The 18,228-nt window shown below is 40.8% G+C and overlaps 1 long non-coding RNA gene across 1 annotated transcript in view; it reads right to left on the reverse strand.

Annotated features, from left to right (window-relative positions):
• LOC141377726 (uncharacterized) overlaps positions 1-18,228 on the reverse strand; it is a 187,805-nt gene that overhangs the window by 41,107 nt on the left and 128,470 nt on the right. The gene's annotated exons all lie outside the window — the stretch shown is intronic.

Raw genomic sequence — 18,228 nt, forward strand, 5'->3', positions numbered from 1 at the left:
AGACGCATTTACGTCCGCGCGGTTTGTGAGGATAAAAGCCTTTGAATATTTTTCCAGACACATTTAGCTGCTAGAAGTTAGTCAGATCACGATTATATGTTCTTCTTAATGCCAACTGTGTAAATAATCATCGATGAGATGCTTATGATAAGCCGTTTTTTGTTTACCTTCAAGCTTTGCGTGCGCCTATGAGCGCCTGCACACATTATGAACATCTCCACATGCGAAAGTGATCTTGCGAAAGTTGTTCACAATATTAATCATCCACAGAGTTTGTAATTTAGTCAAATGTTTACACATACATGCGCAGCCGTTTAAAGCTCATTTGTGGTGAATGATGTCAGAATTTACCGGTATTTTGGAATGGATGTGTGAATGCTCTTTTCCGGAAAATTTCCGTAACGTCCTCGCCTGTGTGAACAGCGCTTTTTTCAATATACCGGTAAAGTCGTTCCAGATATTTACCGGTATCACTGTGTGAAAGGGGCTATAGATTCAACAAGGTAGGCTACTGGAAATATCCCTCAGAGATTTTGCTCCATATCGACATGATAGCATCACGCAGTTGCTGCAGATTCTTAAGCTGCATATCCATGTTGCCAATCTCCCGTTCCACCACATTCCAAAAGTGCTCTATTAGATTGAGTTCTGGGGACTGTGGAGGCCATTTGAGTACAGTCAACTCATAGTCATGTTCAAGAAACCAGTCTGAGATGATTCAAGCTTTATGACAAGGTGCGTTATCCTGCTGGAAGTAGCCATCAGAAGATGGGTACACTGTGGTCATAAAGGGATGGACATGGTCAGCAACAATATTCCAGAAGGCTGTGTTGTTGACATGATGCTCAATTGGTACTAATGGGCCCAAAGTGTGCCAAGAAAATATCTCCAACACCATTACACCACCAGCAGCAGCTCGTTGATACAAGGCAAGATGGATCCATGCAAGTTGTTGACGCCAAATTCTGACCCTAGCATCCGAATGTCGCAGCAGAAAATCGAGACTCATCAAACCAGACAACGGTTTTCTAATCTTCTATTGTCTAATTTTGGTGAGCCTCCGTGAATTGTAGCTTCAGTTTCCTGTTCTTAGCTGACAGGATTGGCACCCAGTGTGGTGGGACAGCCATGGGTGTCCAAACTCAGTCCTGGAGGGTCGGTGTCCTGAAGAGTTTAGCTTCAACCCTAATCAAACACATCTGAACCAGCTATTCAAGTTTTTACAAGTTACAAGAAACTTCCTGGCAGGTGTGTTGAAGCAAGTTGGAGCTAAACTTAGCAGGACACCGGCCCTCCAGGACTGAGTTTGGACACCACTGATCTAAGTAATATCATTACATGAGCTCAGGACTACTTTGGCAATCGTTTAAGTACCACAAAATGTAGTTACATACACAAAGACCAGTGAAAACACTATTGTACTGCGCCAAAAAGAAGCCCTATGTTAACAGTGTCCAGAAGCGCCGTCGACTACTCTGGGCTCGGAGACACTTGGAATATTACATAGAGAATAATCTAATACATAATATTATAACATACATATATATGAGCAATATCACACTCGTAGTAGTGTGATATGGCTGTATATCGGCACTGGTAGGCGTGCGTTGGCACAAGGCCGCAGACTTTTTGCTGGCTGTATGTGGGCGGAGTAATACACAAAGGGTAAAGAGGCTGTACAGGTGCTGATATTACTTAAATATATCACGGCTATCAGCCAATCAGATTGGAGAACCACACAGAACTGTTGTATATGTATATATATATATATATATATATATATATATATATATATATATATATATATATATATATATATATATATATATTGTTTTTATTTATTTTTTGTGTGTGTAGCCAAGGTGAAAATATAAGATAATATTAGCTGTGACTCTTAAAAATAAAACTTAAAAAAAGTTTGTCATTGGGATCCCATAGAACTATTTTTATTAGGAGGCTTTAATTTAATAGTTCTTAAAGGGCCATGAAACCCCCTCGTTTCAGCAGGGTGTTTTCACACCTCTACTTTGGAAAAAGTCAGAAAAGTGGGCGTGTCCAGCTCTGTTTAGGGGGGAGTGTCGGAGGAACAAAAGAGGCTTGGTGTGGGAGTGTCTATTTGGGCGCGCTGAATTTCAGAGTCAAAACACACAACCACAGCGGACAAAGTGACTGTGTTTACATGGACATCTGTAGTCGAATTATTTGCCAAATTATTAAATAGTGGACTTTAACTGCAGTTTGGCTCTTTCATTCAGGGAATTCATTCATGTCCCTCCCGACAAACGTGATATTTGATTCGAGGAGCTGCTGTAAGCGTGTATTTTTCATGCAATGTTTGATACCGCACGGCGAATGAGAGAAAAAACCCTCCGCATTTCCCGGAAACTTAGATGCACACGGCAGGTAGCGTCAGAAAGCCGCGTGTGTTATTCCGGTCACAAAGTCCAACACGAGGTTATAGTTTGGTTGTAACTGTTAGTGCTAACTTGTTTACACTCGTTGCAATAGTTTGTTTGATACGAATAAAATACGAACTGAATAAACAAAGAGCACTGCTCGCTCACTTACCAAATCTGTAGAGACAGGACAATCACCAGCAACTAGAGCCGCGTCTTTATTAAGAGAAGACTACAAGCGAATCCGGATCTCAGCGTTTGCAGATGAGAACAGCTCTCAGGTTTACAATAAAGTTATTGTTGTCGAGCGTCGCGTACACTGTTAATCCACGCGTGAGTCTGCGCTCTCACAGAGAGAAAATGAAAACGAAACTTCACTGCAGCAAACTATAAAAGCAACACTTTACGCTTGTTTTGCCAACACAACGTGGCATCTCTGTCGTCTAAACACTGTGAGAGTAATGAATATTAATGAAGTTGCACAATAGAGCGCGCTGATTGGTTTGAACCAAGCCTTACTCATGCATTAATGCAGCACACTGTAAGACGTAATAAGACTCACTCTGGCACAGACGCCCAGTCCAGGAAGTACAAATTTGCTTGAAATAACGCAAAAACAACCAATTTACACTTTTTAGTGAAATATAGGTGTCCTAGTAGTGTTTTTAGCAGTGTGGGACACATATATGACTGTCAACAGCTCAAAAAATGTGTTTTAGTGTTTCGTGACCCTTTAAAGGGCCATATTTTTTTCTTAGTGTGAAGAACAAAACCTTAAGAAACTTTTTGTTCAATGCAAATGTTCTACAGACGCTAAATGTTCTTTACTGAATCACTAACACGGCAAAAGCCTTTATTTTTTTAATAGTGCAGATGTGAATTAGCAAAACCTTGTTCAGCAGATCGCATTATATTTGATCAGTAGAAGAACCCATTAGTTTTCCTCTCAACAGAGAAATTGGCAGAACATCACTTGTGAACATACATGACTGACATAGCAGAATCATCGCCAAGTAATATTTATAGGCCCCACAGGACGTCCAGCCTTCTGTATTTCCACCGAAGAATAACATCAGATTCGAAGATGACCAAAGCAGTTATCCTCTAGAGCGTCTCTCCAAAATGTAAAAGCCTGTCCCTGACCTCTGTCAGCCCACATTAGCGGTGCTTGGGGAGATTTGGGTTTTTAATTAAGCAGTGTCTTGTTCTCACCGCCCGCTGCTTTTGTCTTTGCACCTGACGACCGCCTCTAAATGCTGCTCGCTGATGGAGTTTGATGTGCTCGTCTTAACAGAGACTGACAGCAGAAGCACACTCACACTTGCTTGTTTAAAATGAGCTGAAACAAGAAACGTCTTAAGAATTTTTTTGGGGACAACTTCATTGTTTTATGTTCAATCCACTTATATTTGTTACGTCAGTGGCTCTTAAACTGTGATACGTCTACCACTAGTGGTACGCAGGCTTTCTTCTAGTGGTACGCGGTGGAATCAAATATGTCATGTGTACATGCTACATATAATTCAAAATTTGTCACAAATGATTTATACAGTATATGAATATATGATGACTAATAGTCTATATTTCTGAGATCTAGGCAACATTTCCAGGCGTTCATGAGTTGGCTACTATATGTTAACACTTTACATTTAAGTTTTATTTTTTCTTTCTTTTTTTAAGAACAGTAACCTACTATTTTTTAACTTTTAAAAGAACATTTTAGTTTAAATGTTGACTTTTTTGTTTGTTTGTTTGTTTTTTTTTTTTTACAAATCCGCTTGTTAAGTGGTGACGTGTTTGTGACATGTAATACTGTTTCTGGGTCCAAGTCGCCATTCACTTGAGTGGAGAAATCATTCGTTTATGATCACTTTTAATTCATATCGCACATTAAAGTTAATTTTATATAAAGTCAGTGTACACAACAATCTCTGCGCTTGCTGCATAACAAATACCAAAATTTTAACAATTTATACAACAATGACTGCGTCCGAAACGCCTACTACTCAGTAGGTACTGCATTTGAATTTAAACGTACTACTCGGCCGTTAGAAAAGTACGTTCTATACAGTATGAACGTGAAAAGTATGAATGGAATTCGGACGTACTACATCCGCCATTTTGTCATGGTCACGTGACCTACCTGCGTCAATTGCGTCGTTTTACTCCCATTGATGAATATGCTCGCGGGGCATCACGGGATAGCGCAGCATGCATGGGATGCGCACTCTAGAATCTCGCCGGAAGTAGTAAGTCATCCGGGTACTTCTCGCATACTAATTTTCGAATTCTATGAATTCGGACATACTACTCGTCTCGCATACTGATTTTAGCGTACAATATAGTATTGAAGGATGCGGTTTCGGACGCAGCCAATGAATTACTTTCTGGCCATCGGATATTAGGCATGGACATATATATTGCGATCGTGACTTTCGAAAGTATTAAATTGATTTGTAAACGTTTATTATTACCATTTCATGAATCTCCCCATTCAGTTGAATAGAGCGCTTGGACCCGGAAGCTGCTCCGCGTGACGTCACACTTAACAAGCGGATAAGCACAGTACAGTGTTAATCTTCAGACTATTTGTAATGTTTAAAGTGACTGACAATAATAAATATTCTTAAAAGTAGGAATTAATCTGCCACATTTTTGAACTGTGCAAAGCTGAAGCTGCTTGGCCAACTACGCTACTGTATTTCAATACTGCTCTGTATGGTGGTACTTGGAGAGACAATTGTTTTCTGAGGTGATACTTGATGAAAAAAGTTTGAGAACCACTGTGTTCCATTAACTTAATCCATTTGTGTTGGGACTACATGAATGAAATGTGTGAAGATCTAATCTGCAGAACCGCATGTATTGGAGAAGTCAGAGCTCTCATCAATGTTTTTACATCTTGTTTTTATATCTTGTTTACCTATCAAACCCTAAATACTACACTTACCGGCCACTTTATTAGGTTCAACTGCTTATTAACGCTGCTTAGAAAAGTTGTCTGGTCAAATGAGTCTTGATTTCTCCTGCAACATTTGGATGGTCGGGTCAGAATTTGGCGTCAACAACATGCATGGATCCATCCTGCCTAGTATCAACGCTTCAGGCTGGTGGTGGTGTAATGGTGTGGGGATATGTTCTTGGCACACTTTGGGCCCATTAGTACCAAGTGAGCATCATGTCAACACCACAGCCTACCTGAGTATTGTTGCTGACCATGTCCATCCCTTTATGACCACAGTGTACCCTGCTTCAGATGGCTACTTCCAGCAGGATAATGCACCATGTCATAAGGCATGATTTATCGAACATGACAGTGAGTTCACTGTACTCAAATGGCCTCCAGTCACCAGAACTCAATGCAATAGAGCACTGCACTGCAGCCGACAAATGTATAACTACAGATACAGAGACACTGGAGCGTTTTAAAGCTGTGAGTTTGTTGAACTAATGACCTTCATGGCCTTTTCTGTTGAGCACATGAACACAATGGCAAATCAGCGCAGTTTAAAACGTGCTCAACAGCGCACATATATTAGCAGGAAATTGACGTTTTTAAAATGCCAGTATCGATTGGTACCGAATTTTATTATCGTGACAACCTTAGTGTACACTGTCCTGACTCCAGCAGTTCTGAATTACGTCGCTTAAAAAGTGTAGTTCAAAATGCGAAGTGTAGCAGTTACTGCTTCTTGTAGTACAGTTTGATTACAGAGATCTTTTAATCAGAGTTTCTTTGCAAACCCTGTCTTGTGGACATGATTATTTGTGGTAATACTGGTAATATGCATGTGCATGGGCTTCAAAATAGCTGGGATTTGGATCCTATTTTAATGTCAGAAACAAACTTGTGTTTATATCACTGCAATGTGTCTGTGGACAGGCCGACGCAGTGGCGCAGTAGGTAGTGCTGTCGCCTCACAGCAAGAAAGTCGCTGGTTCGAGTCTCGGCTGGGTCAGTTGGCGTTTCTGTGTGCATTATATTTGCATGTTCTCCCTGCCTCCGCGAGGGTTTCCTCCAGTTGCTCCGGTTTCCCCCACAGTCCAAAGACATGCTAAATTGTCCGCAGTGTGTGAGTTTGAATGAGTGTGTATGAATGATTCCCAGAGATGAGTTGCAGCTGGAAGGGCATCCGCTGCGTAAAACATATGCTGGATAAATTGGTGGTTCATTCCGCTGTGGCGACCCCAGATTAATAAAGGGACTAATCCGAAAAGAAATGTTTAATAGTGAAATTTATGCTATGGCGTATCGCAAAATGCGGAGTCCCCCCTGCAGGGATGACTGACGGGGCCCCCAGTTTTGGGAGGCGGGGGGGGGGGTTTGGGGGGGATTGGGCTGGCAACGCGGGGAAGCGATCACAAATTGAGGAGCGGGGAAGCGAGGCGGGGTGGAGCGACAACGCCGGGAAGCCTTCAAAAACTGAGGAGCGATCCCAAACTGAGGAGCGGGAAAGGGGGGAGGGTGGAGCGACAACGCGGGGAAGCCTTCACAAACTGAGGAGCGATCACAAACCGAAAGCGGCGAGAGCGTCAAAGTAGCCAGAAGTCATTCATTTTTAACGAGAACCGGCGGCGAGGAACAGCGCGGCGCGTCTTCTCCGGTGTGGGCGTCGAGGAGAGTTGAAATCAAGTCAACTGTATGGTATGAGCTATGACGCGGTTCGGCGGCAAGCAATCAGAATGAAGTAGTCCACCGCTTGAGAGGTGTTCAGAGAACACAGAGCTGTGAACTTTGATTCCGACCACAGTTGTTCCCAAGAGTTTGATTATTGCGGTTGCCGGATTTTCAATTACTGAAAATCACGTCGAAGCGGGGCCCCCTAATCACGCGGGCTACGCCACTGAACCCCGGATTAATAAAAGGACTTAGCCGAAAACAAAATAAATGAATATCTGTGGACACACTTTACCTACACACATTGCTGTTCGGTTTCCAAAGGTTGATCTTGCATCATAGGTGCCCTTTAAGAAAGCATTCAGCCTTCAACAACTCACGGTCAAAGCACATAATATTAATTCCACCACAATACAGGAACACTTGATTTTGTAACAAAATGATTCGTACAGCATTTAACCAGCAATCCCATCACATTCCCCATTGGTTCTGTTTAAAATTATGCAAATGCGCAGCACTAACGTGGCTGTAAGTCTGTCTAACCACTATCATTTCAAAGCAGCGCAACAATGTAAAAAAAAAACACTGCAAAGATTTCATATTCCAGACGCTGCTTCAGCCTCCGTCGTTCACGCTTTCTCACCTTTTAGTCACTCTCTTTGCTTTCATTCCCATTCTCAGCGTGGTTCCTTTAAAGATTACAATTAAGACACGCATTTAGTCGGGCTCTTGCCATTATGAGAACAAACCCTCCGGTACGCAGTCACGAAAAAGCAAAATGGCAATCAGCGGCTCTATTGTTCGATGGGTTTCAAAAACTGGCACCTCAGCCTCACGCTCGAGTATTTTTCCCTTTCAAACATCACGCTGCAATCTGAGGCGAGGCTTCTCATAAGTTTCCCCATTGATCAGCGGTGTGCCTATATATGAGGATGGCTGTGCGCCCAGTGACGCACCGCGTGAAATTTTCGAAATCTCATGAATATCGTGGATTGGTTTCCAGAATTTATTTTAGGTCCTGGACCCAAATAAAATGGTTCAATTCAGCCAAAAAAGCTTGGGCTTAGACTTTGTGATGGAAATTTCGTCCTAGGTATACGCAGAAGCCAGACTTATTGTCAGAGTGGAACAAAAGTGGTTTAACATGCTCGTTTCTGCGCTAGATTGTTCCCCCATACATGTTTTTGTGCATCTCCTCTGGTCCGTGAGCCTCTGTTTGTGGCAGATTAGTAATGCTTCCCCTCTGTCACGGACAGCAGAAGGAGAGAGACATGGTGCGAACGTGTGCCAGTCCTGAGCAGCTATAACACCCAGTAGGGTCTCGAGCATGTTCACCCATTACATAAGCGCAAACAACTCCAGTGGCTATAGATACGTGGCTTATGGAACAAGGTGTTGATAATGTAACATTCGCTGTTTTTAGATCTTCAAATATGTGCTGATTGAAGACGTCTGCTCAGATGGTAGGCAAATCTGATTGTTCACCCAAAAATGTCAATTTAAAGGGGTCGTTCACCAAAAAATTTGAATTTAAAGGGGGTAGTTCACCCAAAATGAATATTTTAACGGATAGTTTACCACAAAAAAAAATTTATTTAAAAAGATAATTCACCCAAAAACAAAAATGTTAAGGGGTGGTTCACCAAAAAATGTAAGTTTAAAAGGATAGTTCACCCAAAAATTAAATTATAAAGGGGTTGTTCATCAAAAAAGGTAAGTTTAAAGGGATAGTTCACCCAAACATTAAAACATGAAGAGGTCGTTCACCAAAAAATTTTTATTTAAAGGGATAGTTCCCCCATAGATGAAATTATAAAGGGGTTGTTTACCACAAAATGTAAGTTTAAAGTGATAGTTCCCCCAAAAATGAAATTACAAAGGGGTTGTTTACCAAAAAAAATGTAAATTTAAGTCATAGTTTACCCAAAAATGAAAATTTAAGGGGTTGTTCAGCAAAAATGTAAGTTTAAAGGGATAGTTCACCCAAAATATGAAAATTTAACGGCATTGTTTACCCAAAAATGGACATTTAAGGGGTAGTTCACCTAAAATGTAAGTTTAAAGGGGTAGTTCACCCAAAAAAATTTATTTAACGGGATAGTTCACCCAAAACTGAAAACGTAAAGGGGTCTTTCTCTAAAAAAAAATGTAAATTGAAAGGCATGGTTCACCCAAAAATGAAAATTTAAGGTATAGTTCACTAAAAAAATGTAAATTTAAAGAAAAAGTTCACCCAAAAATGTCAATTTAAAGGCATTATTCACCCAAAAAAATTCAAATTTAAGGGGTAGTTCACTAAAAATGTAAATTTAAAGGAATAGTTTACCCAAAAATGAAAATTTAAAGGGACAATTCAGCTAAAACTAAAAAACCTAAAGGTAGTATACTCAAAAATGTAATTTTTTACATTTTTTACATTTTTCCAAAAAAAAATAAATTTAAAGGGATAGTTTAGCGAAAAATTAAAATTTTAAGGGAGAGTTCACCCAAAAATGGAAATTTTGTTCTAAATGAATTTTATTGTGAAATAATGAGTTGCTCTCAGTTCAGTTAATTCAAGCATGGTATCATGATATCTGTGATATCACCAAGTCCATTGGTGAAATGTCCTCACTACTAAATATACCACGGTCAACTAGTATTGTTTATTATGACAAGGTGTAATCAAAGGTGTAATATAGCTCCAGACCTCTAAAATTTGTGTGGCCTTCAGAATAGCTCAAGAGCAGTGTGTAGAGAGCATCTTGCAGTGTTTCTATGGTGAGCATCTGCAATAAATAACAAAGTGTAATGCAAAACCTGGGATGCTTTGGAGTAAAGCACGCCAACACTGGACTCTACAGCAGTGGAGACATGTTCTCTGGAGTGACCAATCACTCTTTCTGGATATCTGATGGAGGTTGAGTCTGGGTTTGGCAGTCGCTTGTCCTACCGCATTGTAAGAAGTGTAAAGTTTGGTGTAGGGGGGATTATGGTGTGTGGCTGTTTTCGGTTGGCCTTGGAACTTAAGTGCCAGTGGAAGGATTTAATATGTCAGCATACCAAGACATTTAGAACAACATCATGCTCCCAATTTTGTGGAAACAGTTTGGGGAGGGAGATTCATATTCCAGTTAGGTGTAAAGGAACTTGACTGGCCTGCACCGAGGCCTGACCTCAACCTACTTGAACATTTTTGGTATGAAGTAAAGTGAAGACTGTGAGCCAATATTGTGTGTGTGTGTGTGTGTGTGTGTGTGTGTGTGTGTGTGTGTGTGTGTGTGTGTGTGTCAGTTTCCACTTTATTTCATACCAAAATCTTTTATCAGGTATATACATTTACTGAGTATACTGAGAAGATGATCTGAGTTACCATGGCGATGGTGATAAATCTCTTTCTTATCAAGGTTATCCAATACATTGCCTGTGTGCTGTCTGAGGAGTGCACAGAGTAATTGATCATTACTAGACTAGACCTATTGATCAGAATCGGTGCATTCAAAGATTTGTCGATTGTGACAAAACACTCTCTGCAGACCATACGTCTCCGTCAACAAACTCAGAGACGTTTGCTTCACTTTCATTAGTAATTAAGGTGGAGGCGGAGAGAATAATCATTAAGCCCTTTCCAACGCTTCACAAACAAGAGGGCACAATCATTTTGGTTGAAACTTAAAGACCTTTCTTTAGAACAATGAAACTGCACTTCAGAATATATATTTTTTCCATCTACTGTGTGGTTCATTTAAGAAGTATTAACATATTTTAAAACCTTCAGTTTTAAGAGTGTAACCTTTTAATTTTAAGGTATGACTTGGGTTGTGCGATTAAACGAAATTGCAATTGCAGTTTGAAATGTTGCAATTAGTAAATCGCAAGAGGCTGCAATATAAAACATACAGGTGAAGTCAGAATTATTAGCCCCCCTTTGAATTTTTTTTCTTTTTTAAAATATTTTCCAAATGATGTTTAACAGAGCAAGGAAATTTTCGCAGTACGTCTGATAATATTTTTTCTTCTGGAGAAAGCCTTACTTGTTTTATTTCAAAAAAATAAAAAGCAGTTTTTAATTTTTTTAAATCTATTTTAAGGTCAATATTATTCGCCCCTTTAATCTATATTTTTTTCGAGTCTACAGAACAAACAATCGTTATACAATAACTTGCCAAATAATCTAAGCTGCCTAGTTAACCTAATTAACCTAGTTAAGCCTTTAAATGTCACATTAAGCTGTATAGAAGTGTCTTGAAAAATATCTAGTCAAATATTATTTACTGTCATCATGGCAAAGATAAAATAAATCAGTTATTAGAGTTGAGTTATTAAAACTATTGTGTTTAGAAATGCGCTGACAAAATCTTCTCTCCATTAAACAGAAATCGAGGAAAAAAATAAACAGGGGGCGAATAATTCTGACTTCAACTGTGTGTGTATGTAAACAAGAATAGCGAATGAAATCTGAGGTGAAGTGCTTCAAAACCAATCTGCTATGCTTTAGTAAATTAAACATGCTAGACTTTTTGTGAGGCTTCGCAGACATGGTATTGCTTGTCGAGAACGGTGCCGCATTACACAAGAAAAACGATTGAATCTTGTGTCACAACGTCCATTTGTCGTTTACCACTCCTCACAACAAGAAAATCGTGCCGAAATCATGTGATCTGACCAGGGCTTTATAACTAGCCAATTGAGTAAGCACACTTTCGTTCTGCCCAATCATAATTCCGCAACTAAACCCACGATTTAAAAAAAAAGTAATATTTTGGTTTCAAAGTCACAGACACCGAACAAAAACTGGTCATTTTCAAGAGGTGTCGCAGAATTGTTGCCACGGCTTACAGATTATTGAGCTGAAGCTTGAATTAAATTGTAAATCAAATTCTTATTTTGGATGAGACGGTAAACCGAGGTCCTGACTCTCTGTGGTCATTAAAAATCCCATGGCACTTCTCGTGAAAGAGCAGGGGTGTAACCCCGGTGTCCTGGCCAAAGTCCCTCTATCGGCCCTTACGATCATTGCCTCCCAATCATTCCCTTCCACCGAATTGGCTCGATCACTGTCTCTCCACTCCACCAATAGCTGATGTGTGGTGAGCGCACTGGCGCCGTTGTCCTGTGGCTGCCATCGCATCATCCAAGTGGATGCTGCACACTGGTGGTGGTGTGGAGAGACCCCACCTCATGATTGTGAAGCGCTTTGGGTGTATGGCCATACACAATAAATGCGCTATATAAATAAATACACATTACACATTACATTACAAATCGCAATATCTATCAAAAAATAAATAAATCACAATTAGATGTTTTTCCCAAATCACACAGCCCTAAAGTCCACTGTTCTGAATAGATAAGCTCCTACTCAAATGAAACAGCTGGAGAGCTGCAAAACTCAGTTGAGCCCAGAGGTCAACTACAATTTGACGTAACATACAAATACATCACCACACATGGTCTGAACGGATTTCGAGAAAAAAAAAAGCCTCTACTCTAACCCAATAACAATCAAACCCAAGCATCTTCAGGGCTTTTTGTTACAATCTTGAGCGAAAGATTAAACAACTTTCTTTTTGCAAAGGTGCCAATAGTGGTGTAAGGCACTGTACTGCTGTATTTACACTGCTTGGTCCAAGTGAAAAAGGTTGCCTGGTCTGATGAGTCTGGACTTCTGCTATGACATTCGGATGGTCGGGTCAGAGTTTGGCTTCAACAATATGAAAGCATGGATACATCCTGCCTTGTATCAACAGTTCAGGCTGGTGGTGGTGGTGTTATAGTGTGGGGGATATTTTCTTGGCACACTTTGGGCCCATTAGTACCAATTGAGCATCGTGTCAACACCACAGCCTACCTGAGTATTGCTGCTGACAATGTCCATGGCTAACAGGATAATGCCCCATGTCAAAAAGCGTGAATCATCTCAGACTGGTTTCTTGAACATGACAGTGAGTTCACGGTACTCAAATGGCCTCCACAGTCACCACATCTCAATCCAATAGAGCACCTTTGGGATGTGGTGGAACGGGAGATTCACATCATGGATGTTCAGCAGACAAATGTTCAGCAACTGGGTGATGCTATTATGTCAGCATAGTCATCGAAAAAAATATGATACAGTCACAAAATCGTTACCGACCATCAAGACCTACAATGTAAATGCAGTCTATGTGGTCTTGTTAGGAGATGATCAATGCTAATCACTTTACCTATAATGTTTTGGCTCATTTGAATAAGCAGTCCACATTCACAGCAAACAAATTTCTGCTTGCACAGGGTGTGTGAATGTTCTGAAGTAAGTAAAGAGCTGGCGGATTACGTAAGTTTCGTTAATCATCCCTCGGCAGGAGTGAGTGGCGGCGCAGTGAGAGGCCATGCTTTGAGGGGGTGATGGTGTGCTCGCACCTACTCTTCCTTTCTGTTCATCTGCTCTCTTCATTCTGGCTCGGGCCCGGCGCCACAGACCTGCAGAGTGACAAACTTATCAAAGACCACAATAGAAACAATTAGTCAGAGCAAAGAGAGACAGAGATCCACCAAACATGCACCCGTTTCAGAGGTCGTGCCTAGCGAAGCAATCACATAAAAATATGTTTAACCGTTATATGAAAAGCATCTGCATACTCAAACAGATGCAGGAAGACATTCCACAGGGGTTGAACAATGAAACTGAAATGCCTGGTTTTAGACCACAATAGTTCATTAGTATGGTGTAGGGCCTGCTTTTGCAGTCAATACAGCATCAATTAGTCTAAGGAATGACAGATACAAGTCCTGTACAGTGGACAGAGGGATTTTAAGTCTTGCAGAATAGTGTTTAGGTCACTACGTGACACTGTGGAGGAAACCTTATGACTCGCTCCTCCAAAACACCCCAAAGAGCTCAATAATATTTAGATCTGATGACTGTGCAGGCCATGGAAGATGTTCAACTTTCATGTTAATCAAACTACTCTGTCACCAGGCTCGCTGTGTTTATTGGTGCATTATTATCCTGATACATGGCACTGCCTTCAAGAAACAGTGTTCGAACCATGTTATGTATTTGTGTTATTCGTGTTCTGTTTCTCAGTTTTTTTTCCCTCTCTCTCTCTCTCTGTTCTCCCATATCTGCTTTCATGTATTCTCAGGTTCCGTTCATTGGTCCATTCAGCCAGGGGCGGACTGGCCATCTGGCAAACCGGGCACTTTCCCGGTGGTCCGACGTACTTTTTGGGCTGGGCTGATCATCGTCTTATGATCTGATTGGCCCATAAAAGGCTTAGCAGCCTATCGTTTTTTTCTGCCTTATTAATTGATCTGTGACTATCTGAAAGTAGATGCTTTTTTCCCGTACAGACAGACCGGGCCGGCCCATGTGACACTCTGCAGCCCATTGGTTCTTTTCTTTTCTGACATTCCCAATCACAAACTCCTATTTTGGACTCCGTGTGAGCGTGCGTCGTCTGTGTGTATTTGTCAAAATAGTCGAGAGTCAGAGAGAAGAACCGCAAGGGAGGCGCAGAAAAAATCGCGGGAAATACACCAGCGTTTCATTTAGCGGTTCTGAAAAGTTCTCTGTTCATTCCATAGATATATACACTAGATATCGCATAGGGACCCTGAGCATGCGTCAATAGCGCCGCCACATTGGTACAGTGCTCCCAGGACAATGTCATTCAACCGCACTAGTCAAGACAGTGTTATTACGTGAAGATGCGGGACTTTAGCGATGTCTACGCGTGTAGAAACGAGTAAACAAAGAAAACAAAGCACAAAGGCAGAACATTTCATAGGTAATATTACGTTTTTTCTGTTTTTGTATGTTCTGAACTTTTGTGCTAATCAGGGAATGTTATTGATGATAACAGTCACTTACTGCATTCACCATACGGCAAAGCAGCTCCAACTCGCACTAAACACTCGGCTTATGCTAGTTTTGTTGAATAAAATCAGCAAACAATGCAAAAGAAATATGACAACGAGATGCTGCGCTGCCAGAAACTTGTGTTATTGTCGGCTAACGTTAGTGAAAGAGTCGTTCGGGGGATTCATTCACAAACGAATCGCTCCCTCCGTCAGTATGAGAAGTGAAAGCAGGAGAGGAGCTGTGTTTCAGGACATGATTAGATCAAATTTAACAGGGAGGGTGGATAGTACATTACTGTACACACAAACAGAAGCTTTTTGTCAGGAATGCCCGTGCGGTCACTGATCCATCAATGTAGAAACGTGATGTAAAATTATAATTTTCGCAATTAGAAAAATAAAATTACATACTAACATCCAGGAAAACTCCCGATCATAGATATATGTGTATATGTGTATATCTCTGGCTTTGGATGGCCACAGTCCTCCACTTTACCTTGGTCCCGCATTCATTTCAAAGGAGCGCTACCCTGTAGCAAGATGGCGGCACTATTGACGCATTCCGTCCAATAGACAACAATAGGCCAGGCGACATCTAGTGTATATATCTATGTGTTCATTCTAGTACACGGCTAAAAGCGCAAATCACGTGACCACACACTCTCTGACCAGAAGATCTTCAGCCAGTAGTTTAGCGGATGAGCATAAACCCCAGGTGAGAGTATAGTGCATGTCAGACAGTTCATCTGCTGGATCTGATCTCACTATAGTTGTTAAACGTGATATTCATCTTGTTGTCTCTATCTAACAACTCTTATGTCTTTTGAATCACTTGTTCTCAGTTAACTGTTTTGGCTGAGTGCAAAGATGAGCTAATATATTAATTTATGTAACATACACTGATTCTGCACATTGACTGATTGCTTACCTTTATCGTTTAAATTTAATGTACGTTATACTGTTATAATGGCCATTATTGGTTATTAAAACTGATATTCTGCAAAAGAGACAGGGTAAAGTTCATTCTTTTCAATGGAAATGAAAGGAGGCAGTTATGTTTGAGCCCTGTTTTGTTATAAATATGCAGAGTGAAGATGATGCTCATATAAATATGATAGATACACGAGGCTGTTTGGTGTCTGTTTATCATAATATCAAAATGAAACAAATTTGACTTATATTATGTTTTGATTGTTTAGATAGTGAAACAGCAAGCAGGATGAGGTGAAAGAGGTTATAAAGTACACTGTTCCCTTTGAAAATTTACCCATGCATTAGCAGGCAGTTTTTGTGATGTTTATTATTGAAAATAGGCTGAGTGAATAGTGTATTGAATAAGTGTGTGTGTATGGGTGATTTCCAATATTGGGTTGTGGCTGGAAAGGCATCTGCTGCATAAAACATGCTGGAATAGTTGGCAGTTCATTCCACTGCGGCAACCCCTGATAAATAAGGGACTTATGCGAAGAAAAATAAATGAATGAATAGTGTATTTTTTAGAACTCAACAAATATCTTTATGGACAGTGTGCAGAAATTAAATTGAGATTAAAGTTTGTATTTATTTATTTATTTCATATATATGGCTTTTGTGTTTTATAGAATATGAGTTGATAAAAATATTGGACGTGCATAGATAGATAGCATTTTGATTGAATTTAGTGGGCCGCTCTGGCCCAAAATGCCAGGGCCGATTTTTTGCCCCAGTCCAGCCCTGCATTCAGCTGTCAGTCATTCCTCCCCGGTAACGTCACTCTTACGTCACATCCAATAAGCAAAGACCACCTGTCTTAAAAGCGTGCGTCAGACCACTCGCTTGTCCCTCGCTTGCATTTTTCTCTTTCTCTGTTTTTTCCGCTTGTTTTGTATTCATCGTGTGCGTTTAGAAAATAACCTGTCTGTGTATTTTGTTGTTGCCCGTTTCTGTGTGCACGTTATCTGTCCGTTATTCGTACATCATTCTTAGTTTACGTTGTTTACGAGGCTTGGACGAAGTGGACAGAAAAGGTCACGTGACATACATTGCAACACATAGGACTACTCTACTGTTTAGTACACTAGGTTAGGGGCGAGCGCCACCCCTTGTACTTTTTGGATAGCTAAATAGAGTAGATAGTTAGGACTCTGAGGATCTTCGCGTGTTAATTATACTGTTTTTCACACAGTTAAGCCTGGTTTATACTTCTGCGTCAAGTGACCGGCGTGACCCACGGCGCATGCAACGCGTGTAGCTGTGCATTTATACTTCTGCACGCTGTCTCTGTTGCTCTGCATTAGCACTTCTGAAACGCTAGTGGGCAGTGAGGTGTTAATGTTCCTCTGTGTCGAGTTTCTTCTCTGCTGTTTTGCTTTTCCTGAACACTTCCTGAATGTACAAGTGGCTCAAACTCGCTCATTTTGAGGCAGGAACTGGCGGACGTGCAACAACTTTAACTATGAGGTAAACACAAAACAAAACTTTCCATCCGGAGCTCCTTCACGTGACACTTGTAAACAATCGCTCCATTGGGCTCGCGTACAGCTCGCGCCATTCGTGCGGCTCTCGGTCCCGCCCAGACTCGTCAGTGCTACCAAGCCGACCAATCACAGAGCTTGCGCTACGCGTCGTTGCGATGTGTAGTTACAATTTTTGAGAGGTGCGACGCCAATTGACATCTATAGGTGGAATGAAAAACCAATTACCATACAGAGCCTCATGTACGAAGACTTGCTTTGAAATCATACTAAACATTGCGTACGCACAAAGCTGTAAATGTGCGTCCGCAGTAAAAATTTCAGATGTATGAAACACTGCGTACGCATAATCCCACGCATATTCTCTACTTTTGGCATATTCTCTACTTTTGGCATATTCTCTACTTTTGGCATATTCTCTACTTTTGGCATATTCTCTACTTTTGGCATATTCTCTACTTTGAATTCCCTGAATGAAAGAGCCAAACTGCAGTTAAAGTCCACCATTTAATAATTTGGCAAATAATTAGATTACAGATGTCCATGTAAACACAGTCACCTTCTCCCCTGTGTGTGTGTGTGTGTGTGTGTGTGTGTGTGTGTGTGTGTGTGTGTGTGTGTGTGTGTGTGTGTGTGTGTGTGTGTGTGTGTGTGTGTGTGTGTTTTTATTCTGAAACTCAGCGCGCGCTCAAATAGACACTCCCACACCATCCCTCTTTTGTTTCTCCGACACTCCCCCCTGAACAGAGATGGACACGCCCACTTTTCTGACTTTTTTCCAAAGTAGAAGTGTGAAAACACCCTGCTGAAACGAGGGGGTTTCATGGCCCTTTAAAGCTTTCTTTAAAATATCCTACTTTGTGTTCAACAGAAGCAAATGACTTGTGATATTGGTGAGCAAACGATGAAAGAATTTTATTTTTGGGCGATCTACCCC

This window comes from Danio rerio, chromosome 2 (assembly GCF_052040795.2).
Source record: "Danio rerio strain M-AB ecotype USA chromosome 2, GRCz13ab, whole genome shotgun sequence".
NCBI lineage: Eukaryota > Metazoa > Chordata > Actinopteri > Cypriniformes > Danionidae > Danio > Danio rerio.